General features: G+C 39.9%; 1 long non-coding RNA gene across 5 annotated transcripts in view; it reads left to right on the forward strand.

Moving 5' to 3' along the window:
* Positions 1–25092, forward strand: part of LOC149661884 (uncharacterized) — a 58594-nt gene that overhangs the window by 32932 nt on the left and 570 nt on the right. For 3 of the 5 annotated variants that reach the window (XR_016369005.1, XR_016369003.1, XR_016369006.1), the window contains 2 exons: positions 1153–1475; positions 24695–24854. This is a non-coding gene — a long non-coding RNA (uncharacterized LOC149661884). Of the gene's footprint in view, positions 1–1152; positions 1476–24694; positions 24855–24945; positions 25044–25092 lie in introns of all 5 variants that reach the window. The other 2 variants (XR_016369004.1, XR_016369007.1) reach the window with 2 other exon arrangements.

Below are 25092 nucleotides of genomic sequence, written 5' to 3' on the forward strand. Positions count from 1 at the left end.
GTGATCGAATTTGTAGTTTACACGGATTTAAGATATTTTGCCACCAAACCCCTTTGAGTCTGTTTCTCTTCTTCTCTCTCTCTCTTGCCACTAGTTTTTGCTGGAAGGTCTCTCTATCTTGTCTTTTCTTTCAGTATCTCTTTGCCCGCGGGAGAAGCTAGCCGTGACGTTACCGAACTATTCAGCTTTCCATTGCCCCAATGTGTGTGTTTAACGGGTTTTCTCGCCGTATAGCTTGCTTGCTTGCTTGTATTTTTCTTGTTGTTTAGTCTGTCTTTCTCTCTCTTTCGCTATGCATTTCGATGGTCTTAGTCGCTAGCTAAAACCCGCGAAAGCGTACTGTAAGAGAGGTATAAAAGGAATAATAATAATCAAGATAAAAAAGGGATAGGGAATGAAAATCTCCTAAATATTCTTGCACGCAGACGTAAACAATTGTCTTTCTTTCGACCTTCAAGAAATAACCACCAGGACTAGACCGCGGGGTAATTTTTAGTGTTATAATCAAAGCCACCTTGCAATAATTTCTATTTTGGTATACTGTTTGTTGATATACAGTTTTTTCTTGACTACCCAGACCATGGGCGACAAAATATTAAATGCAGTTTTACTTTTAGTCTACCCAATTTCCCCATTTCTAAATTTATGAACTTTTAGAGATGTTTATCCGTGTAGACTTGTTTTTGAGAACGGTGTCCAACCTGACCCTCATTCTACCCAACCACCTTCCCTTTATGAGAGTCGGTAACAATACACTTTTAAAAATAAACATGCTTACCACTAAATTAAAAAATTTGTAAACCTAACCTAACCCTAACCGAACCTGTTTTAAACCTTAGTAAACTTAACCTAACTAAACCTATTTTAAGCCTTTCGTAACCTTAACCAACGATATTTTAAAAAAACCCTATTTTGAACCTAACCCTAACCAAATAAAACGTATTTTATAACTATTACTCCACTTAATAGCTTAATAAGTAGTCCATAATTACTATTTTTTTAAAAAAATAGGGCTTAAATATTTTTTTATTCTGAACTACCAAAATTTGGGACCGCGTCACGATGGCGCGCTAAATTCGAAAACCCTCTAGTACATGTGCTGTAACCTTTAACCGATCGATTCCTATCTATTTTTTCCCCCTCCCTATCTAGCCGTATTTAAAACCGGCCACCAGATGTCGCTGAAGGGCCCTCTCCAAGACTGGTCTTTCCGCATCGTAATCGACCACGATGGAAGCGGGTCTACCCCTGAAACGCCGCCGCCACGCGGAGCAGAGTGGACGACTTTTTGACATTTTGGCGGAGAAACCAGAGTTACCAGACTACACGTGCTTTATTTCTTAGTCTTCCCCGTTACCTCGAGATACGCGAGACACCTAACGGCCAAAGACTAGACTAGAGAGAAAGTGTCAACTCTACCACCTCCAACTGCCCATGCTCCTCGGCCCCACTCCGCCCCAGCCGTTCCTAAAAATGTAAGTTTTTGCTCATTTTTATCTCTCTGGTCCTAGCTCGCTAGACTCTTTAAAATGGTAATAAGTCTCGAAAAGGGAAGGGATGAGAGGAGTGCCTCCCCGCGTATAAATGAAACGAGGTCTTAATTGGGTTATGCGGAAGTTAACGGGATGGGGGGGGGGGTAGTAAAACGGAAACTTGATTAATTAATCGACTCTCAGCTTCAGACAAACGAGCTAGACTTCTTTCAAAAATTAAATTTTGAAAATGGGAGCGTGTCTTCACACTTGTTTGTCTTGAAAATATTTTAAATTTTAAGGCTTTATTTTTGTGTGTGTATGTTTTCGTACGTTACTAAGTTTAGAAGTGTGTTATTTGAAGAGGGAACTGTTCTCTACGCTGTGATTAGTGGACGATAAACGCAATTTTTTTCAACCCTATCATAATTAAAACCCCCGTCTCCAAATTGCTTAAACTTAAGTTACACCGGACGTTTATGTAATCATAGGTAACTGAATCTTCTCTAAGTATGAAATGAAAGCAAAGTGTCTAACCTTAATTAGGAATTGAGCTTAACTTTCCCAATTATTTCTCAATACTATTTAAAAATACCCTTATCTTTAGATAAATTGAAGTTGAAAAATTAGCTTAGGCACGGAATTCCTTAGTTTTACAGAGTAAAGTGTGTTTTATTTATGGTACAATGCAGACGACATTCTTTGAACTTGTCAGGGAAGTAACAAAGCTGGTAAAAAATGTAAATATTTGTTTATTTAGAAGCAATATTAATATAGGCATACTTATGTTTGGTATATCATTTATGATAAATAAAATATAATTCGTCGTCGGAGGAGGAGAGGGTATGGTCATTCCAACAGGAAGTAATAACTTGGTCAGGGAGATTTAACGATGTCAGATGATGCGGTCATGGAATGAGCAGGGAGGGGGGGGGATAAAGAGAAGTCCATTTTTCGCCTACTTATCATGTCCGTTATATAGAAAAACGCCAGGGAATATTATTGAAAAGATGAAGTTTTCTCGATTGCCCCACTGGACTTGAAATAAAAAAAAAAATCTCCGCTGACCAGCCGGTCCGGTCCATATTCTCCCTCTAGCAGAACCTCCCCCCTCACCCCCAATACTAAAATAGGCTTAAGAATCTGGCATCATGCAGTTGGAAAAGCCAGGCCTGACTAGCGAACTTAACAAAAACAAATGATTTCTACAACTCTGCGAGTTATACATACCAGACATGATTTTTTTTTTTTTTTTTTTGGCTTATCGTGTTGGTGGTGCTAGGGTCGGTCCAACTTGGGGTGGGGGGTTGAATTTTGCTCTGGAGACTGGACAAGATGTAGTAGCTTGTAGTATGATCTCCTGTTTATACCATAACATTTTATATCGCCGCGAAATTTTCATCCCCCCCAAACCATGTATCGCCATCGCATTAGCTTTTTTTTCTTCTTTCTTTCCTATATTTTTTCGAAACGATTTTAGGGTCAAAGGTTAGGCCCGCGTCCGTTCGCTCATGACGGATGACCGTCAGTGACAGAATGAACCTATATTCCACCCCCCTCCCCCCAATACCTCTCTCTCTACGTTAGCATCCCAGGCATTCTTATCCAAGTCATAGCTTGCTCTTTGAATGAGGGATTCCCCATGAGATTTGGCCAACTCCAATAAGCATAGACGCACCATACTCGGTTGTATATCACTTGTATTCATTCTCTATGGTTCTCGCTCGCCTCAGTCTGCAGTATTATTTTTAAACGTGATCTTGATGAAACAATTTATATTGTTTTAGTTATCTATTACTGTTTTAGATCTCATCATGAAAGGAAAGGGCTATGATACCTTAACTTTGTAGAGCCTACGTCATAGGCCTTTCAGTAAAACAGGTGCAGAAAAATTAACATGAAGGTGAGAACATGAACGCACATATATCTTCTTTAAATTTGCAGTTTAGACACATGGTTGTGAAATGATCGTAATTTTAAAAAGCGGTAATTTACAGGGTAACTTAACCTCTCCTTTAAGAAATTATGGTCACTTAAACAGTTACGTAATCATCTTAAACCGTTAGATCTTCCGAAGAAATATATACAGTTTTTTCTATACTTCCTAAATCAGTTATTTTTTTTGGACAAGGCCACGTGGTTATGTTTTGACCACGGGCTATCTGGTCGGGACAAGCATTAATATCTCTTCCCTTCTTCATGCATCTTCTCTTCTACGATTTCTGACCAAATATAGATTACCATCTTTTGGGTTTGGGCCACAAAGTAAAAAGAAGATAGAGAGAGGAGCGAGAGAGAAAAAAGTTCGGATAGATCCGGACTTTCGGGAGGATGGAGAGAGAGAGAGGGAGAGGGATTGGAAAGATGGTGGACGATGGAATAGCGGTACATGGCGTGGCGTGGCGTGGGTGTGGGGAAGCTAAATCGACGGCAATAAATCAATTGGCTCTCGTCTGACAGGCAAATATAAACCTCGTCGTCCGCTATAGCATATAGCTTAGGCTCTTCCCTAAGTATTAGCAAGAATTTGAACCTGTCTTATCAAGAATATTGAAGTTTAACTATTTAAAGAAATTTGTACGCTTAATTTCTCTTAGAAGTTTGGATCAGCTTTTGTAATGGGTGTATTTTCCGCCATCGGAAACCTTGGGAGAGAAAGGTCACGTGAGATTAAGTCGTTCGTAATTCGTATGCCATGTCTCCCATAGTACCTTGCGCGCACCCCTGGACAAGGATAGTGGATTGTTAAGAAGTAATGATTCAATATTCTTGGATGAAATCATGGAATTTCATTGCATGGCTTTTCTTTTTAACAAGACGACTTTCTAAATGCTAGCCGCTTCGTCTTATATCTTATACCATGGACTATAAGGATGATATTTCCGAGCCCGGAGCTCAGAGCGATCTGACTTTCAAATAGTATTTCTTTTTTCTTACCAAGATACTTTGGGTCTTCTTTCTATATCGCGTCATGAGCTTAACGGATTTGGTCCTTTCAGTCTTGAATAATGTTATATATGACCAATACAACACCCTCCCCCCCTTCCGGTCCCCCCTATTTTTTCTTAGTTGACATAAATATACATTAAAGAGAAGATGAAATAAATTGAGGCTCAAATTTGTTAGAATAGAGGAAACTGGAAACGGTACCCAAAGTTCTCGGTTTGTTAATTATCTTTGTTATATACCGCAGTGGCTTTAGTATATAACTTTATATCGAGGTCATTTTGATGGGAGTGAAGAAAATATCACTATTACGGTATCAAAATTGTCAGGGGCCAGGTCCCTAAGGCCGAGGCCGAGGCCTAGGTGATGGGAGGAGTAAATCTGACACGGGCAGCGGGCGTCAAATAGCTCGCACCCTTGAGTCCAGGCGGACGCGTGGCGAAAGGGGGATATACAGAACGATATATATATATACTTGCCACCTCGAAAGGGGAGAGATGATCGGTCACCGGTGCCTCGACAGCACGACAATTTGGACAAATTGAGCGGCCCATTTTGGTTCACAGCTATCGCTATATAGTACACTCGCGACCCTTTTTCCTTCTTTGTCCACGATAAGCGAAGAACAAGAGTCCCAGTCAGAGACCGATTCGAATCCTAAATGATTCTGATTGAAAGCCCACAAGACCTACCTAAGTCCCAAACGTGGAATATTTTCTATTGGCCAAAAATATCCAGAAAACTCGACTATATAACCGTTAGATTTTCCTTGAACAATTTCCACCTGACTTGGGAAATTAAGCGTTTGCGTTTTTCTAACTTACCACGTGTACTAGTTTTAACTTAAGAACTCAGCTGTTTGCCAAATTACATAATACGTTAACTTCTAGCCTAGACGCCAGGGATGCTGTCTAGTTTCGAAAAATAAATAATTATCCTAAGGAGTAAGTGCTAAAAAGAATGAGTATGACTAATCAGAATGAAGCCGGGACGTGTGTTGGTGGTAATCTTTACAAAACCACCTTTCGTTTCAATGCATGCATGCGCCTTCTCGGATTCATTTTTTCTTCAAAGTGATCGCTCAGACGAGTCTCTTCTTTTAAACCCCGCTACTCCTCTGCTCTCAATGACTCGAAGCAGCGCGCGCGCGCCTTCTTCAATCTTTTCTCCACCACGATCCCTCTCTCTCTCTCTCTCTCTCTCTTTTTCCTCCTCATCTTCATCCCTCCTTCGATTTAGTTCCATTTCATTAGGTTTCTGGTTCCGGCATTCGCCCACAGAGGCCGGCAGCGACGCGATATAAGTTCTAAGAGTGTATAGATATATAAGCAAAGACTGACTTCGTACTCTAGAGTAAAACTAGTGTAGGTCGGAGCAAGTTAGATCAACCCAGGAGAGCTGACTAAAAAAAATCACAATTTTTACGACACTGACAAACGATCCGACATTTCCTGATGCCTTTTTTTATATTGGAAATCGGGGTGAATTAGCAATCTCTTTCGGTTCTTTTTCTTTTTTTCAATCCTCCTCTCTCTCGCTCTCTTTCTCTCTTCTTGCTGATAGAACCTTAATTTGTATTCCCGATTTCGGTCCCATTTTCCCTCCTTTTTTTAAAAGAACAATCGTTCTTTAATGATTGTCACTGACATAAGTGAAGTTTATTCACGCATTTGATTTTTTTGATTTTTTTGATTTTTTTTTTCAAAGTTGAACTCAACACTTAACGAAGCAATTTATTAATATTTTGTTAAGATGTAAATGCGGGAGTTTTACCTTTATTTTGTTTTAAGTAGGGATTTCTCATGTAGAAATGTTTTAACTGCTGAACTCTCGTATTTTAGGAAAAGTCAGCAAATAGGGGCAGGTGTATTTTTGACTGTCTTAATTTAATTTTAAGTGGTGATACATATATTGTGTTTTCTTTTACAATTGTGAAAACAAAACAAACTTAGTTTGAAAACAATGTGAATAAATTAAAGGGTTAGTAGGCCTAATGATCAATTTTTAACTACCATACGAATTTGATAGTTTAAAATACTTGTAAATGTATAAATTATTACGCGTACATCTATTTAATTTAAGAAATTTTTTAATGATATATTTATACGCTATTATCCCTTTAAGGAGCTGTATTCGTTAGCCCCCTTTTTAATCTAAGTATCATTCTCAACCGCCACGACGAGTGAGGAATTCCCGTGAGTGGTTCGTTCTAAATTTAGCCTGTGATCCACATTTGCATAATAATGGATGGATAGGAAATGAGAATCCATTTAAAACCAACCGAGACTGGTGTTAAAAAAAAGTGAATACAATTACTATTAATAAAGGCTAAAGAATCACTCTGCATCTAACCAATTCACTTCCAAAGTTATACCCCTATCGTACCTGGCAAGAGTACAAAGAGATAAAAGTATGTTAGTCTGAAGTTTTGTTTATTATCTTTTCCGATGAAGAAATATCAAAAATACTTTATGAGAAACGGAATTTCATTTTGGAATTTATGAAATTTAATGTACTAAATTATAACAAGTGAAAGACTTTAACGGAGTTTAGCTTTCAAAACATGATTAGTAACTAGTTTTAAATACTAGAAATTGTGAAAATTTAGAATCAAGTCAGTTTTTATTTGAAAATCAGATTCAAAAACGAAATAAAAAAATAGGTCAAAGTGACGTCACTAAGCAGGTAGCCTTTTGGCGGGAATGATAAGAATCTCGCAACTGGCGGGAAATAATAATAAAACAAAAGCTCGCGACTGGCAGCCTACCTTAAGCCTAATTATCATCCCTAAGCCTAGGCTTTTTTAGCTAAATCCTTGCAAGATTAATTAAGAATTTGTATTGGATTTCCGGAGGAAATTTAATAAGTTTAAGATGTACATACCTGCATGAAAACGAAGTCGTGTCATACGTGCTAACGTTATAATATTACAATTACTTCGCGTTAATCTATTTCCAATAACAATAGAAAAAAACGCGGGCAACAATTTCTCCATTGATTAAAAAAGACTGGGGCGTCCGATTTCGCGCCATCTACCCGCTTTAGATCTTTATAGAGATTACAAATTAGTTCGTCATGAAAGAATTTTCGAATCGTTCTGAAAGGGGGATTTCTCTTTACCAGACGATTTAACCTTTTTAATAAGTATTTTTATCCCCCCTTATTGTGTATAGTATATTATCTGGGGTTATGCTCTAATTACCTAGTTGAGTTGAGGTGGGGGTTTTTTTTTCTTGTCGAGGGTAAAGATTGGTTGCCACCCATTAGGTCGTGACGTAGCTACGTACTCTTACGTGCAGAGTGTATAAAAGGAGAAGGGGGAGTTCAAAATGGGGGCGGGGGCGGAATTTTTTTTTCATTTTTTTTTGTTAAATGTAGGTGGAAAAGGAGGAAATTTCCGTCTGATCAATTTCTAGCTTCGGGGGATGCTCCCCTGTTGTAAAAAGGGGAAGACTGGGGGGTTCTTTTTTTGTTTGAGGAGGAACGTGGTGGTGGAAGAGGGAGGATGAAGATCGATTCTTTTTTATCTTGAAGGGATGATGTAGTGAGTGTAAGGTTTGTTTTTAGACTTAAAATAGGCTTAATTTATCTATACACATCTGTGGAAGAGAAAGTGTGTTTAGTCTAGTTTTTAGGAAGAAAATAAATTTCGCGATACAACTTACGTCTCGAGGCCAAATCTGATAGTTCAACGGAAATCTTAAATTCAAGGTCGTAGGTACTAGGTAGGCCTAATTTTTAAAATTGGTAACCTTTAACCTCAAAATAAAAAGTGCGTATGGATGAAGTTGAAATAGGAGCAACTTTGTCAAGATGTTTTGGGTACTTTTCTAGACGCCATTTTAAAAAGATGGCGGCGTGTATTTACCCCCTCCCCCCCGCCAAATAAAAAGCCTTTCACCTATACATAGATAGAGATAAGAAACAATCCAAACCCGCTTTGCATAATTATTTTCCCCATCTCTGTTTTTGATGATGATCTCATTGCACCTTCCCTTAAGAAAAAAAAAGAGGAAGAAACCTGTGTGCTGACGGAGTGATTAAGTGAAGCGCGAGAGCTACAGTCTCTAAAAATGTTGGCTGCTTTAAAACCCACCAAAAAGAGGATGGAATGTCAATAAGAATATAGCCTTGCGCGGAGTTCCGGGGTTGAATGATGGCGAAAAGGACGGACCAAAAGGGGTATAGTTTAACAGTAATTCTTTAAATTTCCTCTTTCTCTTTTGCTCTCTCCTGCGCTCTCTCTCTCTCTCTCTCTCTCTCTCTCTCTCATATTTAAAACTCCTTAGGAGATGAAAGAGGAGGAAGAGAGAGCAAAGACAGAGAGAGGATGTGGGAGTGACGAAGGGTTTTCTCGGGCGCCGCGTGTTATAACGCTATGTTATATAGTAACCCTAACGAGTAAGGGGACTTTTCGGAGAGAGCCCAAAAATCAACCACTCCTTTCGAGTTCCAACCAAAAAGTGTCATTTTATTCTTCTTAAAATATTTTGTACATGTTTTCAATATGAAAGTTATTTCTAGAGGGAAAACCCGTGAATAGATTCGTAGCGTTTAACTATCCAGGTGTAGGGGTAATAATTCATATGGGCTTGGCAAGAAGTAAATACGGAATTATAAGTATGAAGTACATTTTTTTTTTTTTTTTCGTGGTCGTTACACCACTCCCCCCTAAAAGACACGTTTGTCCTCAAACGTTTTAGACAAGGAGAACTCATTAAGGGAATTGAAGTACCTGGCCAGGGTAAGGAGAATTGTAGTTAGAATGAGTTAGTCGACGAGAGGGAAAAATAACAAAGTTGTTTAGTGAGATTAAGGACAACAATGTTAGTACGATTGTTCTATGAGAAAGACCGATTGTTATTATATTAGGAGAACCACTTGATGTTATATAATGAGAGCAAGTGATCGAATATTTTGAGAGCAAGCGAGTATTCGAATAGTAGGAGAGTAATTGAGTATTCGAATATAGGGGAGACGCGAGAATCAATCGGTTGACAAGAATGTAGAGAACAATCGTCAAATTAGAGGACACCTGTTTCCCAACTAGTTTTCAAAATCATAAGCAAAATAAATTGACAAAAAACAATAAATCAATTACCCTTAACATAAGACAAAAAACTTAAACAATATGTGAATTTGAGAATGCGAGCTCGAGCTTCTTAAATCATAATAACAAGAAAAAAAAAATCAAACGTTATTTACAAATAAATCAGAGTCAAGAAAAACTGAGTTTTAACCTGAACGGTTGTTTGTTTTTCGGTAGCGCTTTCGTCTGCTAGTTTGAGGGTTCCATGTAATGAAGGTCAGAGCCGCGCGTTTGATCCGTTTGCGAACGATTTCCCGAAGTAGAAGCATTGCTTCGCGCGCGCCTATAACAGTCCACTATACTGTGACCGAACTTGTGACAATAACCGCAAGATCCCCGAAAATGTGACGTGCTGGGATTAGGTGGCGGTGTGGTTTCCGGTGTATAGCTCCTTCCAGGACCTTTGGGGGCCGTCTGACGATCATCTGGCAACTTCGTGTGAGTTTTTCCTGGGTTTGTAGTGTTCTTTGTGGAATTTTTTTGTGAAACTTCTGGGTTCGGAACACTCTCCATACGAGACAGGTATAATTTTTGCTCTTCCATTAACGTTTCCACTCGTGTTCCCTCAGCAACTAAAGCCTCCACTGTGAGACTTGGAGTCAAGGTCGTTGTCATTTTTTCCTTGATTAGGGGGTTAAGCGATGTCCAAATTTTTTTCACAACTTTAGTTTCCGAGACTAAAGGGTCTATTTTGCGACAAAGTCCAGCTATGTCTAAGGCAAAACTTCTGGTAGATTCCCCCGTTTGTTGTTCTCTATGCTTTAGTTGTCGTCGCACATCGTCAGTGAGTTTCTCGTCCCCAAACATATTATTAAATCGACGAACGAAGTCTGCCCAAGAAGTTACCTGCGATTTGCAGAGCTGCCACCATTCACTTGCAGGACCACGGAGATTAAATGTGACCTGGCGTAATAACTGATCTGGGGTGCATAGGCCCGAGTCAAGGCAGTTTTGCGCTCGATCCATGAATTCGCGAGCAGTCACGAAATTATCGAGCCCAAAAACAGGGAGAACTTCTGGATTCGTTATGAGCAAGAGTTTATTTGGTGACGGAATAACTGGAACATGTGGCTCCGGGACGGTGTGTGGTGAATTTGGAGGAGGTGCATTATTGGAACGGTCTACGGAAGACAAGCGAGACTGACCTGACAAAGGTTCTGATGGTCGACGAAGGGGATCCATCCCAGTTGCGCCAGACCTTTCTAGACTGTCTTCGTTTTCTTGAGTTGTGGGCCGCTGTGGACCTACTTCAGTGAGTCGGCGAAAAAGAAAATTCCAGCGTCGATCTTCTTGTTCTTGACGTGCTAGTACGTCATCACGTTCTTGAGCACGAACGGCTTCGAAATGTTGGAAAAGCTCCAACTGGAAACGTTCCCGAGTTTCTCGTTCTTCTTGGACAAGACGGGCGCGAGCGTCGCGTTCTTCCTGAGCGAGATGGGCGCGTTCGGCACGTTCCTCGCGAGAGAGTCGAGCACGAGTTACGAAATCCGCGCGTATGAGTTGAATAAGCTCTGGAAGATTGGCCGTATCCGTTAAAGAGTAGGCTTCTGTGTCGTCCTCTGACTGATCTGAACCGTCCGAAGACTGTTGTAGAGGTGGGTCAGCTGTAGAGGAATCTTCGACGTTAGCTAAGGGTGTCTCCGAAGAACGAGGATCAGGTGGCGTGGTATCTTCGACGTTAGCCGCCAGTGTCTCCGAAGAACGAGGAGTCCCACTCCCCGGTGAAAAAGAGGGCCGATCCATCGGTCAAGAGCAAACGAAAAAAACAGGCCGAAAAACTTTGTGTTCGGGCGCCAATTTATATAACGCTATGTTATATAGTAACCCTAACGAGTAAGGGGACTTTTCGGAGAGAGCCCAAAAATCAACCACTCCTTTCGAGTTCCAACCAAAAAGTGTCATTTTATTCTTCTTAAAATATTTTGTACATGTTTTCAATATGAAAGTTATTTCTAGAGGGAAAACCCGTGAATAGATTCGTAGCGTTTAACTATCCAGGTGTAGGGGTAATAATTCATATGGGCTTGGCAAGAAGTAAATACGGAATTATAAGTATGAAGTACATTTTTTTTTTTTTTTTCGTGGTCGTTACAGTGTAAATGTAAAGATCATTTTTCTTTTCTTTTTTTTCTTTGGGTTTGGTTTCTTGACGCCCGTGTACTTAAGAAGCGACCCAATTTTTGCTCCTTTCCGACACTTAATGAGCTTCTGTTTGTCTTAAGAGATTCAAAAGGGATTAGAAACTTTTTCCCGGACTTTTTATTTCTCCTTTGTTTATTTTCTCAAAAAGGCGGGGGAAAAAAAAAATCTTTTTAAGCGCGCCTGTAGAAATGTTTCACCCGCCGCACACTCGTGTTCAAGGAAAGGCCAACATATAGGGGCAAGTTGAAAATTAAATACTATCGATAATTGAACTTTTAACGTGTGGAATTAATTCATAGCCAACATACAATTAAATTAAATTATTATATATATATATATATATATATATATATATATATATATATATATATATATATATATATATATATATAGTTATTTATTAAATTTAAATTATTATTGCAATGGCGAGAATAAATAAAAAAATATATATCTAAAACTTATTTTGGGGTAGTCTCTCCCATGGGGGAAATCATTCAAAAAACAATACGTTTTTGAAAGTTACAGATATCATAAAAAATTGTTCGGATTTTTGGGGAATCATTAGAACTATAAATCACGGTTTTTCTAGTCTAGCTTCCAATTCTCTCTCTCTCGCTCTCTCACTCTCTCTCTCTCTCTCTCTCTCTCTCTCTCTCTCTCATTTTTTTATTTTCTTATAAATCTAACAGAGAGGAAAAATCATTATTATCGTGATATCGCTAAAAACTAAAATAAAAAAATGATTTCTGACTCTAGAAGCTTCAAGACTACCCCCCCCCATTCTTCGCCCCACCCAATAGTTTTTCCAGCCTCCTGCGCCGACACAAGTAAAAAAAATTGGAAGGCTGGGTTCGTCTGACCCTGTTTTGATTGGTTTTTACGAATTTCGCCGCAGAAAAAGAGCTAGAGAGAGAGAAGAAAAAATCGAAAATCGAGATGAAAACATCGTAATAGGACAGCAGTGGCACATTCGAGAGTTTAAGAAGGGTATAGCAGCGCTCAGAGACTAACACGCAGTCGAGTTATAGGTTATAGATTCGAAGTAGAGCTAGCTAGCTACACTGAACCTCGTAGCAAGGTCCCTAGCAGGACAGGACAGGAAAGGATGGGGAACAAAAAATAGAAGGCGGAGGGATTAGTTCGCTTGGCCGGATAGAGAAGGTTGGGTGGCGGAGAGAGAAAGACTTAAGTCTTGGGAGTCGTCTTGGAGAATTTATTTCATCATCCCCTCCCTGTAACCCCCATGTCCTCTTGCTAAAAGCTAGATGTGAAAAATCCGTACGTCTTGTGACGTGTAATAAAGCATCAATAAGGGGAGAAAATGATTAGGAAAGTTCTTATTAACAGAAAAAACGCGTACAGTTCATCTAAAACTCAATGTCCGTTCGTGATCAAACGGTTAATAAACGTTTAAGATAAGTTAACCGGGATGATTAGAAAATCAACCTTCCACTTTATTAACAAACTCATCTCGAATAAGTCGGAAGAGTTTTCGAGTTTGTCCGGGTTCAGTTCGGTAACGAAGGTTATGGTTGGGTCATTAGAAAAAGTTGAAACTGAGTAAGCTTCGCACTCTATTAATTGTCTCCTCGCGAATAAAGTCGCGGTGGGTATACTAACTTTTCTTTTGGTGGAAGGAAGGGTAGGAGAGTTCTTTTTTCGGTGTAGCTTCGCTGTATTGGTGTTTCGTTGAAGTTCGCTCATTGGAAAATTTCCCCCTTTCTCTTCCCAATTCCGAAATAACCTTCTCTCTCTCTCTAGCTCTCTCTCTCTCTCTCTTACTTCCTCTTGCCAATATAAACCTTGCAGGAAAGCCGAGCTTGGCGAACTCGGGATTTTTTTTATTTTTCACCCCTATACCCACTTCATCCCCTCCACATCCCTCTCTCTCTCTGCTCTTCAGCTTCTCTTCCCAAAAGCCGGTGTGGTGATGGTAGTAGAATGGTAGCTAGGTTCTTCCTTGTGTGTGTAAGTTGAAGGCGCCTAGCGGGAGGTTTTTCCTACATTTTTTTCTTCACCGCTTCACTATGGGGTAGGGTGTGTGTGCTAGTATGGTGTAGCTGGTATCCAGGGTGAAGACTAGGGGTGGTTTCCTTCTCAATGGCAACCAGCCAAAATCAATCAATAAGAGTTTTTAACTCTCGCCGCCGCGTGCTGAAGAATTATCCAAAAGGAAAGAGAGAGAAAGAGAGAGAGAGAGAGAAAGAGAGAGAGAGAGAGAGAAAGAGAGAGAGAGAGAGAGAGAGAGCGAGAGAGAGAGAGAGAGAAGGGAGAGAGAGAGAGAAATAAAAAAGTCTCTGGGAGTTATAGCTTTGGAAATAAAAAAAAAGGGTCCGAAATTTTCTGTGTGGCGATTTCATTTTGCCAGATTTAAAGCCCCATCCTCCCCCCCACCTTCCTCTATCATCCTCATCCTCGCTTCTCTTATAAGACTAACTCCTCGCCTGCCTCTTCCGAAAAGTTCTTTCTTTTGTTGAAGTTGGTTTTTGGAATCGAGAAATTTCGAAAACCAATCCCCCACATATAATTCTGTTTTTATTGCTTTTTATTAATTTGATCGTATAATTTTTTTGGCGGTGAAAAATTTCAGTGGTTTAGGTTTTCGTTGATTGTACGTAAGATTGCGTTATGCAACAGTTGACAATTTTGAAACGTCGTAACACTACTGAGAAATGTTATGCTCCTTTGCACTCAAACTACAGTTGAGGAAATTTGGTTAAATAATAAAACGCTAGCGACTATGGTGCGAATTTATTTAATAATTGTTTCGTAAAATTCAGAGATTTCTTTTGATTTAAATAACGTCCGGTTGTGGTCAAGTGGTCCCTAAAAATCATCTAGAATATTGTCAAAATTAATCAGGGATTTTCAATTCTAAGCCCAAATGAAAAATAAACTCGAAGCAACAGTTGCTAAGTGGAAATCGGTTTGTAAGTATATGGATCTCTGTCTATATATACATTAGGACAATTTAGGGTAAAGAAAACACTCGCTAATAGTCCCGAATGGGGGAACCCCTGTCAAAACGCGGTGGTGCATGGGGGGAAAAAGAAAGAGCGCGAGATAATCGTCGTCGTGCAGAGGCTATCTACGTATGAAGATGAATGTCGTAGTGGTTTATAAAGAACAGAAAAGGAGACGCTGCGCTCGCTCTACGTCGACGACGTCGCTTTGTCTGTTGTTGCTTCATCCCTACTTGCTCTCTCGCATCCCACCCATTTGCTCCGTCGTACTTCGACTTTCTCCGACTGAGGAGAGAGACTCTCTCTTGGCCCTCTCTCTGAGTGTGAGCATTTTTTTCCCTTGGAAAAAAGGGGAGGTCGTCCTCGGGGTTAGAATATAACCGCGGTAGAGTCGGCGCGGGTCACAATCTATCAGAATCTCTCTTCTTTTCTATCTCGGTGTGTATAAACACGGATCCATTATACACTCTCTCTCTCTGTATGTATATGTGTATGTGTGTCCTGTTATATGTTATATCGAACCACTTTATACTCGAAAGAAGACGCGCTGGCTCTAAGACAACTAACAGAGTCACAAATATAGCGAGGAGATTCCTGCAGACCCATATTTCTGACAACGCTTAACAGATATCTTTCCTTTTTTTACTTCTCCGTTATAATACCGTAATGTTTAGGAACTGAGGGTGGGTTACAAACGATTAGCGAGGAGCTTCCGATCTCAGAGGTACGGGGGAAGTCTCCAGCTCATTTTCCGCATGCAGTTTATTTTTGTAAGGGTATACTTTTAATCGCAACTATATTGTTCTCTTGGCTAAAGCTGTCCCCTTTTTTAACTGCGTAGTTATCCTATATCTTAGTTTTTCATTATCTCATTGATCTTAAAAATTCTTTAAATACCATAGTCTTTAACTGATGCGCATGGCACGCTTCTCAAATAAATGTCGGAGGGCCAAAGGAAAATTGTCAGCTTTAGTTTATATAGTAAAGATTTCAAGATCACTCCGTATAGTACAGATGGGCGTCAGTGTTTTCCCACGACGAATCTGAGAGAGAGAGAGAAGGTTCAAACTTAGCTGTAGCTATAGCCGGACGCAGCCGGAGATGGAAAGAAGAGAAAAAAAAACAGAACGTCTTTTTTTTAGGTTTCGTAGCTTATCCAAAACGTTAAGGTCTCCTCATCTCATCTCATCTCATCCCGAGTCTAACCAAATGAATTTTTATTCCCTCTTGCCCTTCTCCTCCTTACACCACCACCATCTTATGGCTGTTAAAAAAGCCGTTTCTAAGGGAGCACGCTCCTATACCCCCCCCACTCCGCCACTATATTCCCCTTCCTTATTTCCTCTATCTTAACTTACGCAAGGAGGCGAAACTCGCGAGGCCCCAGAATGTCATTGAACTCCGGGCGCTGGCCAAGACACTAGAAAAGTTCGGGATATAGAAAAAAAATTGCCATGCAGCGAGACTGAACACCGCCTTTGACGCAATTTCGCACGTGAGCTTTTTTTTCATTCGCTTAATACGCTATTTTCACGATCAATCTCTAAACTGACATACCATGCACCGTTTCGTTCCTTTTGTCGGCCCCTATTGGGATATACTTACCTACCTACGCTGGCGTTGTAATTCGGACCCGCGAGCCGAAGCCGATGTTCACCTTTTTTCCAATTCTTCCCCCCCCCTCCCTTAATATCTCCCCCCCATCGAATTTATAATCGGTATGACCCACCCTAAATTTAATATGATCGAAGCAAAAAATGATATTGGGTACAAAATATTTTAGCAGTAGTTATAAGTATACAGGAAATTGTGATAATTGATGGTTAAATATAAGTTTGGTTCATTTCCGTTTGTGGAATTGTATCTGCATGCGCCTCTATGGGAAAAACATTTAAGTTTGGTATAATTGCTCCCGTGAAAAAATCTGTCTTTACGTGTCTGCACCTGCTAAGACAAAGTCTTCCAAGTAATAATGTCTCTATAGCAAATTCAGTTGAAAGCCTTCATGTTCCATAATAATGTTAAAACAAAGCTCCCAAAAAAATTGCTCGGGTAGTTAAACATTACAGAGCTCCCAAAGAAATTTCTCCTGTAGAAAAACCTTAAGGAGCTCTTCTACTAGTTTCTCCTGTAGAAAACCCCTAAGGAGCTCTTCTACGAGTTTCTCCTGTAGAAAAACCCTTAGGAGCTCTTGTACGAGTTTCTCCTGTAGAAAAACCTTAAGGAGCTCTTGTACGAGTTTCTCCTGTAGAAAAACCCTAAGGAGCTCTTGTACGAGTTTCTCCTGTAGAAAAACCCTAAGGAGCTCTTGTACGAGTTTCTCCTGTAGAAAACCCTAAAGAGCTCTTGTACGAGTTTCTCCTGTAGAAAGGTTTACGGAGCTCTCTTATAGCACAACTTAAATAATGGTAGCTTTTTATTTTTAAATTTCAAAGAATTCACCTTAAAAATTTGGAAACCCCTCCGAGATAATTAAATTATTTTTCAACAACTCTTCGTAGGTAATAAATTTAGCCAAAAAAGATTAGAAATAAATCTTAACATAATTTTAGCCGGAGTGAATCTCTCTTCGCAGACTTTTTCATCAGGATCTCTTCTCTCGCGATGGTGTTAATCCCTTCCCTGTATGTGTGGGAGGCCCGGCCCCCGCCCGGAGCCCCATAAACCAATTTCGGTGCCTGGTTATTTTCGGGAGCTTGTATATTTTTCGCCTCACTCTATCCATCCCTTGAAGAAGGAATCGGACTTAAAAGCTATTGGGATGATGAGAAGAGAAAAAAACCTTTGGGTTTTCTCTTCGCACTCCCAGATGCATTTAGTTTAAGAACTTTTAAGAAAGTGTATAAAGGCCGTACGTATCTTTGGGCGCATCGGGACGCTAAGCGATCCGTTGCCTCAATGTCTTCTCTTCTAGCTCGAGCTGACAGCCCGAAACGAAATAGGTGTATGTACATACACAAAAGAATTAAATAAGAATTGCAGCTAGTAAAAACTCTCTTACGGCGTTTCAATTTTTAGGAGGGCCCCCTTCTCGCGCGTTCGTTGTTTCATCTCGTCATTGCGTTCGTTTATATCGGAAAAGAATGTATACCGAGGAAAGGAAATTAACTCGAAATTATAAAATTCTGTATACCTTGCCAGGGTTCGTATACCGAACCTGGATAGGTCAGGGATTTAATGTTTTTCCCTTAAAAGTTAGGGATAAGTCAGGGATTTCATTTGGTGTATATCGAACCATGCTGCGAGTAATGTAAAAAATAAATAACAGGTGTGATGTAGTGGGCTCTGCATGGTGAACACCTTAAAATGGTTAGGGATAACCCATGGAAAAGTCAGGGGTCTTCAGTACGTAAAAATTTCGTCCGAACCCATCTTATTTAAAAATCACTTTAAAATGCGGAGAGGATAGAGAATTGCGGTTTAAGAATGATCCTTACCCTCAAAATGGCGGAGAACTTTAATTCCATTTACTTTAAATCATAAGGCTACGCTCAATTTTTTCGTACACTTATTTCGATCAATTTTAAACTCCCTCCTATTCTTGAAACAAAGAACTTAATCATAACTTAAAATTAATTCGCTTCTGTGAAAGAATATGTATAAAAAATATCATAATACAGAGGGACCTTCACCCTGAAAAGTTTTTTTTTCTTTTCGTCTCATATGGTTTTCCTGTTAAGAAAGAAGAGGAAACGCCAGCAAAGATGACGGATTCCCTATACAATTTTGCTGCCAATGTCGAGGTTATATACCCATAGGGGCTCATACAGGGTGGGATTAAACTATAGGAGGGGAATATTATGTATAAAAAATGGTTTCAAGACCGCACCACTTTCTCCTCTTTATATCAAGGCGGCAGTTTTATATACCTTTTTTAGCGGTATTCCCCTTCCCCCTCCCCCCATAATCTACCCCAGACCGTTTTTTAGGTAATCTACCTATATACCTGGCTGCATCATTCGGAGTTTGAACTTTGGCGTACCGTTTTTTTACGGACAATGGGTACCCAGTTTACTTTTTTTATTTGGGTCCTAGGGTAATAGAGGATGTGTGCCCTTCCCTTAAACGTGCCAAATTTATAGGATAGGGTGTCCACTGCCAGAAGGACATTTGTTGCAGTTCATTTGCTGAGATGTTGCGGTCATTTTTTTATGAGATTATGTATTATTTTATACTTTGTTAATTCCCACGCTATTCTTAATTATCCTTGCTTATTAATTCAAATTTGCACTCTACTTGGCCTATCAGCGATCCCCAAATATTATCGTCTGCTTCATGAAGCTGAGTTCTTGCCGCATTGCAATGCGTTATTGATTAAGGGTGTAAAATTAGTTGCTAATACAAAGCGAGGCGCCCTTTCTTGCCTAACAGTGATGTAATCTTCCAGGGGTAATGCATTTCATGCTCCCATGGTTTTTTAATTAAAAGATAATAGTTAATTAACCATGGAAATTTGAAAATTATAATTATCGATTCTGATGTAGCTCGAATCTTTCAATTAACCTACATTTTAAAAATACCTGCATTGATACTGGAATTAGCTTTTAACGCACCCATATTCGTATTTCAAATGAAGTGTGCCATGTAGTACCGAGTTCTTCTAATAGGTCACGTGGCGTCCTTATATCTCTTTTCTTGAATAGTATAGTAAGTTTTATGCAGGCCCCGTTATATGGTATGAAACGGTGGCGTCTTTAGGCGCTCATTGTGTTACCATGCTTTATATTCTTAGTGCGAGTGCATTCGTTATTATGTCTCGGGCCCTTTCTATATGTAAATGGTTTCCCCATATATACCCAAGCCAAGACCTATAATATATAAAAAAAAACTATTTCTTTTTTACCCCTGCATAGTCGTTGCTCATAACATGCTGGTGAGATGAAATTTATTAAACCGTAGTTATCAGAAAAAGATGACCCCTTAATTAAATTAGCCATCATTGTCTAAATCAGTTTCTAAATTATATTTAATCCTTTACAATCTCAACTTGATAACGGCCGGTACATATGGCTTGGACACCAATACGTCACCTAGAACTTCACGTTAATCTACATATATACCTAGTTTTATTCTAGGATAAAATGATGGTGGTCGTTTCAGCTATTTTTAGATAGATTGATATAGTTAGCCCTCCTTTCTCTCTTCCCCTAGCAATGTTGCCGGACCAGACCCTCTTCCGTTTGAAATTTCGCTAGCCAAGGAGAGGGGATCAAAATTTAAACGTCTGACGAAGGTTCTCTCGTTTTTTTTTAAGGACAGTTTTTTTTAAATATAAAATAAGGTTCGTTTTCCGGTGGGTCAGGAGAATTTTATTCCTCGCCTTAATCCGGCGGCCGGTCTCGTGCTGGGTTATAAAAAACATATATATATACGGACTTTTCTTCTATCTTTCTTTTTTTATAAGGAGGCTATAGGTTGTTGGGACATTTGATTTTTTGATCCCTTCTTGATGGCGGCGTCGCATTCACCGTCTGTTCACTATCGGTCAAGCCTAGTTCTCTTTCTCTCCATCCTCCTCAAACTCCAAATGTCTACCTCTCAGTTTCTAGCTCTCGGGTGCACTTCCGTTTCTCTCTCTCTCTGCTCGCGCTTCATCGCTTCGTTTAAATTTTTTGTAGCGTAAATGTTCGCATAACGCGCGTGGATTCTTTTTACGGTTATATTAGCCTACGAGTTTACTCATTTTTTCCCCCACCAAGAAGCTACAACGATGATAGTGAAACCTTTAATTGGAATATACTAATTGTAGAGCGCTACGCTTAACGTATCACGTTTTCGGACAACACATGATTCGTAAACGTTTTTGGGCACCTCACTGTTCTTACTGTTTTTGTCCACCTCACTGTTCTTACTGTTTTTGTCCACTTCATGCTGGGGCGTTCAGTGCGCATACCAAAGAGTTTGGTCGTGTAAATCTGTATGCGTGATCGGTGTATCTCGCTGAACGCCGTCTTTAGTTTGTTATTCGTCAATTTCCGGAAACATGATTGCCAGTTTCCGAAGAAAAACTGAACAGTTAAAATTGACCTAAAAAGATTTTCCGAACCCTCCTATTTCTTAAGCTGAACGGAAATTACAAAGTTACTAGCTAGAAATGAAATCAGTCCGAATTCTTTCCCCGCGACCCAAATGATCGGGACAAACTATTCCATAATTGGGTGAATACTTTGGAGGAGTCGGAAATTACAATTTTGTCTCTATATATATGCTGTACTATTTCGGGAGGTAATTCCATTGTCTCTTTTGGAGTGGGTTGTGGGTTATGCGCACGTCATATTTTCGACCCTTTCTTTCTATAGCTCCAAGCTTCCCCAGCATGAATCCATATCATATTGAAGATGGGAGTTTCCTCCCAATTTTCTTTTTCGTTTTTTTTGTTTCTCGTGATTGTATTTCCCCCTCTTAACTTATATATTCGCCTTTTCGTTTCCCGAGCCGCCGCACGAATGTGTGTACAGGATAACCGACAGAATTTTCGTGCCGTCTCTGACCATAAAAGAGATTGAGTGTGGTGGTAACGCGCGTAGTTGGACGTAATATGATTTTTTTTTGTACCTATAGCTCGTATGAGGAATTTAGTTTTTCATCCCTCCTTCTCCTCCTCCAGTAGAGAGAAGTCCCCTTTTAAAACCCGGAAATTTGAACTGCCCCATGCTTGTATGGTTGGGCATGGTACTACTACTGCATGCAGTAGGTCTTTAAAGTCTTCGCGCCAAAAAACCTCCCGTCCCCATTCTTTGTCCTTATAGTTTTTTTGACTTGATATAAAAAGAAAGAAATGGACCTCGTATAACCGAATTGGAGTATGGTGTAGAAGAGAAAGGTTTTATAAGTTTTCTTGTAGAGCTAGCTAGCTGCCTGCCTATATAGAAAATCCGTTCTGTTTATTGAAGTATGGGTTTATATTTTCAATGAGAAACACTGTGTTTTACTTTACAAAATACTGCATGCAATGTATAGAGAAACATATTCTAGCCAAGGCTTAGAGTAAATGGCAACGTCGGACTGATGCTGCTTCCATTCTGCTAGAAGATTGTAAAACTATATCATGGAATTAATGTCGGAGGAGTTATCTTTAGAACGGAAAAATTCTTGGGGTGTCAATAATTCGAAAACATTGTCCCTGCGCCGAGGTCGTTTTCTTGTGCTTTTTGGCCAGTTTCCTTTGCTAGACGAAATGTGCTTGGTTTTTTAAACAGCGGTTTATCGTTTTCAGACGATAAAAATCCGAAGATTTCCCCGCGATCCCCTAAAGCTTTAAAGTAAAAAAAAATTAATGGCCTTTTTGTATAAAAGAAACGGTAAAGTTGTATGTGTTTCGACTTAAAAATTACTGTATTATTTGAAAATGAGATCATGACAAAATTCGATAGAGGATTAGCGTTAGACGATAATTTGGGATAAAAGGTCGGAGTATCTGACGTGATACCGCGGAAACATACATACTCATGCAGTGTTGGGTTAGAGGTAAGAGAGTTCCTCGGGTTAGGGCCACCCTGACTTGTTGGGCACCATGTAAGTAGGAGGAATACTTAAAAGGGTCGTATTTTTTGACACATAACCAAATCGTCGTAAGGATCGCGTCCACTACGCTACAATGGTCTTCGTCGTCAAGTCTACACTTGAGCATCATCATAAAACAGGACTTGGGAAGGCAATAGTAGACCGGGGAAGTCCTTTTAGGAAAAAAAATCGCCTACTGGATCGAGAACGCGGGGGTGAAGACCGATGAAAAAAAAAGGAAGTGGGGGTTGAAACGAATCCCCCCTTAGTCAGGCCCCTAGTAGAAAAAGGAGGGGTCAACACCTCGCCGGCCGCCACCGGCCACTGGACAGCGCGAGCTTTAATTAAACGGCCACAGGCCATTGGCTGGACATGGCCGGTTTTAAGAGTATAGTATACCCGGGGAAAGAAGGGAAAAAAACCGGGATAGAAATCGATAATACACAGACCCCGACGTTTGTTAGAGTGTGGGGCCGATGGGGGCCCACGGGGTCTTCAGGAGGGGGTGGGTTGCTATACGGGGATGGTAGAGTGAGTGAGAGAGAGAGAGCACGAAGAAGGTGAAGGAGACCCCCATACCTCTCTTCCACCCACGTCCATCTATCGAAGGGGCAGGGGTTTGGGGTTTCTGGAGCCAGAGAAAAAAGCGATAGATGTATTGGAGAGTGGATGGGTATAGAGGAAAAGACAGAAAAAGAGCGTAGCGGAAAAATTTCTAACTGCCTCCTCCTCTCCTTCTCCCACCATCCTCATCGCCGATATCCTGACAGGAATTAGCAATGGCCGCCATTATGGCGACTCGGCACTTTTTTAGGCTCTTTTTCTGTGCTAGCTCTCATCTCATCCCCCTTTCCTTGGCTCTTCTCTTTCAAGCTTCTCTTGGTTGGGGGTTTTTTTTTTTGCTAAAGGATTCCACTGTTGTATGTACGTTCCGTTCCATATTGGACTTTTCTTTCTTCTTCATTGAATTTTTCATGTTTTTATCAGAAAAACCCCAATTTTGTCATCGTAATTTTGAAAAGATATCCTTTTTCTTTGATATTAAATTCAATTGCTTAGGTAATATCTTCTCTTTTTTTTTGTTAGTCCTACGTAAGGTGTAGGGTTAAACAGTTTTGACAATGTAAGCCTATATCATCGTATTAAGTAAATTGATTCAACCCCAAAGTCCTTAGCGTGCTGTGTCTCTTTGAGGAAGACCATGGATGGAAAGAGAGGGAGAGAGAGTATTTAACTTTATTGGTTTTCTAACAATATATTTTGTAAGGAATCTGAGGGAATTTTCTTTCTGTATATAATCCACGAGTGTTTTTCGCTTTCACGAAATTCGAGTCAGTGGTTCCGAGAATATCTCTAAACGTCCACGCGACCTCACACCCTCTCTTGTATAGTATACAGTTTAAATTTCAAACCCATGAAACCCCGCGACACATTTCTCTCCCCATCACTACGCCACCATTTATGTAATGTATAGTGTATATATAGCAAAAGATCCAAGACACCAAAGGAAGGGACTCCGGGGTGTCAAGGGCAATATTCCATACCAGATCGAAGACCACTACCTGAAATAAATTAGACACCTTAACTTCAATCGCTTTAAAATTATCCTAAATTCGAAATTTATTTCAATTATTGTTAAGAGACTGCAGAAGTAATCGAAATATTCAGTGTTGAAGAAATTAAGTAATATAAATGTTAAAATATGTTATATAAAAAGTGAGTACAAAAATTGTGACGTATTTCAAGGAATGTTCGTGTGGATGCATTCTCGCGTTGTATCCTTTTTACTTCCGGTTTAATCTTGGGGGATTAGGTTCAAATTTAACGCCTTTTCAGACGATATATAACTTTTGACTCAACTATAGATGGGTCAGCCTAAATTGGTCAGTGTTCAATTTTTGATTTGGTGGTTCAACTTGACCAATTTCTGTTCACAAGACCCAAGTAGTTTACTCAACTCAAGTTGACTCATCTAAATGAGTCAAAATGTTGTCTCTTCTGAAAAGGCTTCAAATAGTTTACGCTTTAAATGATGAACTTCTAACATTGTTTCCATATTGCAATTTACGCCTGAAATGAAGAATGTAGACTTGTAGAGTATCGCGTAACTTAGAATTTTCATATAGATGCAGCACTGGTCGCTTATAGAGAGAGAGTATAGTGTCGTCGTTGCGCTGTAAATTCCCCGAAGGCCCTTCTTTCAAAATACTTTCTCTTTTGACGTTCCGTGTGTGTGTATATAGAAGCTTATATACGTTCGTTCTCTTCTCTTTTTATGTGTTTTATTGCACTTATCAAATTAAAACAGCTTCTTTACCCTGCAACGACGTTTTTTCTTATTTTTTTTCCCCCCTTTTCCTTTTGGTCCGTGAGTAATTCGAGCCTTAAAAACACGGGGTTCTTTTCTTTCTACCATAGCTAACAATGCGGGCGTGTAATAATGGAAAGAGGATGGGTAGGGGTTGCCGGATAAGGATGCTCCTGCTTGCCTTCCTTCTATAGAGGAGGACGGAGAAGAATCTACAGAACTAAAATAAACTCCTTTTTCTACTTTTTTTTCTTTTTTTCTTCTTCGATAGTCAACACCATTAGTAGAATCGAGGTCCGAGTTTGACCACTGGAGAGTTAGAGTTTTGGGCCTCCTTGGACAGCAGCGCGGCCACTCGCCAATCGAACGCTAATGGAGAGACTCTATCCTCTTCCCCCTCATCTTAGTATACTTGAAGATGGGCGATGCGAGTACGTCTTTCTTTCTCTTGTCTCTTTAACAGCGAACGAAAATAATGTTTCAGAGTTTTGCTGACCCCCCCCCCCGCCCTCCATTTCCGAGTATATTATAGCTACTTTAAACTCCGAGTACGTTTGTGCACTGTTTTTCGTTTACGCTTATGTACCCGAGGAGGTTTCTCGTTTGATTGGGATGCGATGGTTGTTGTTTCGTTTTGTTTCGTAGAAAATTTACTATTGGAGTGATTAG

This window comes from Phalangium opilio, unplaced genomic scaffold (assembly GCF_054372755.1).
Source record: "Phalangium opilio isolate 3A_F unplaced genomic scaffold, DU_Popi_V2 ptg000070l_1, whole genome shotgun sequence".
Classification (NCBI taxonomy): Eukaryota; Metazoa; Arthropoda; class Arachnida; order Opiliones; family Phalangiidae; genus Phalangium; species Phalangium opilio.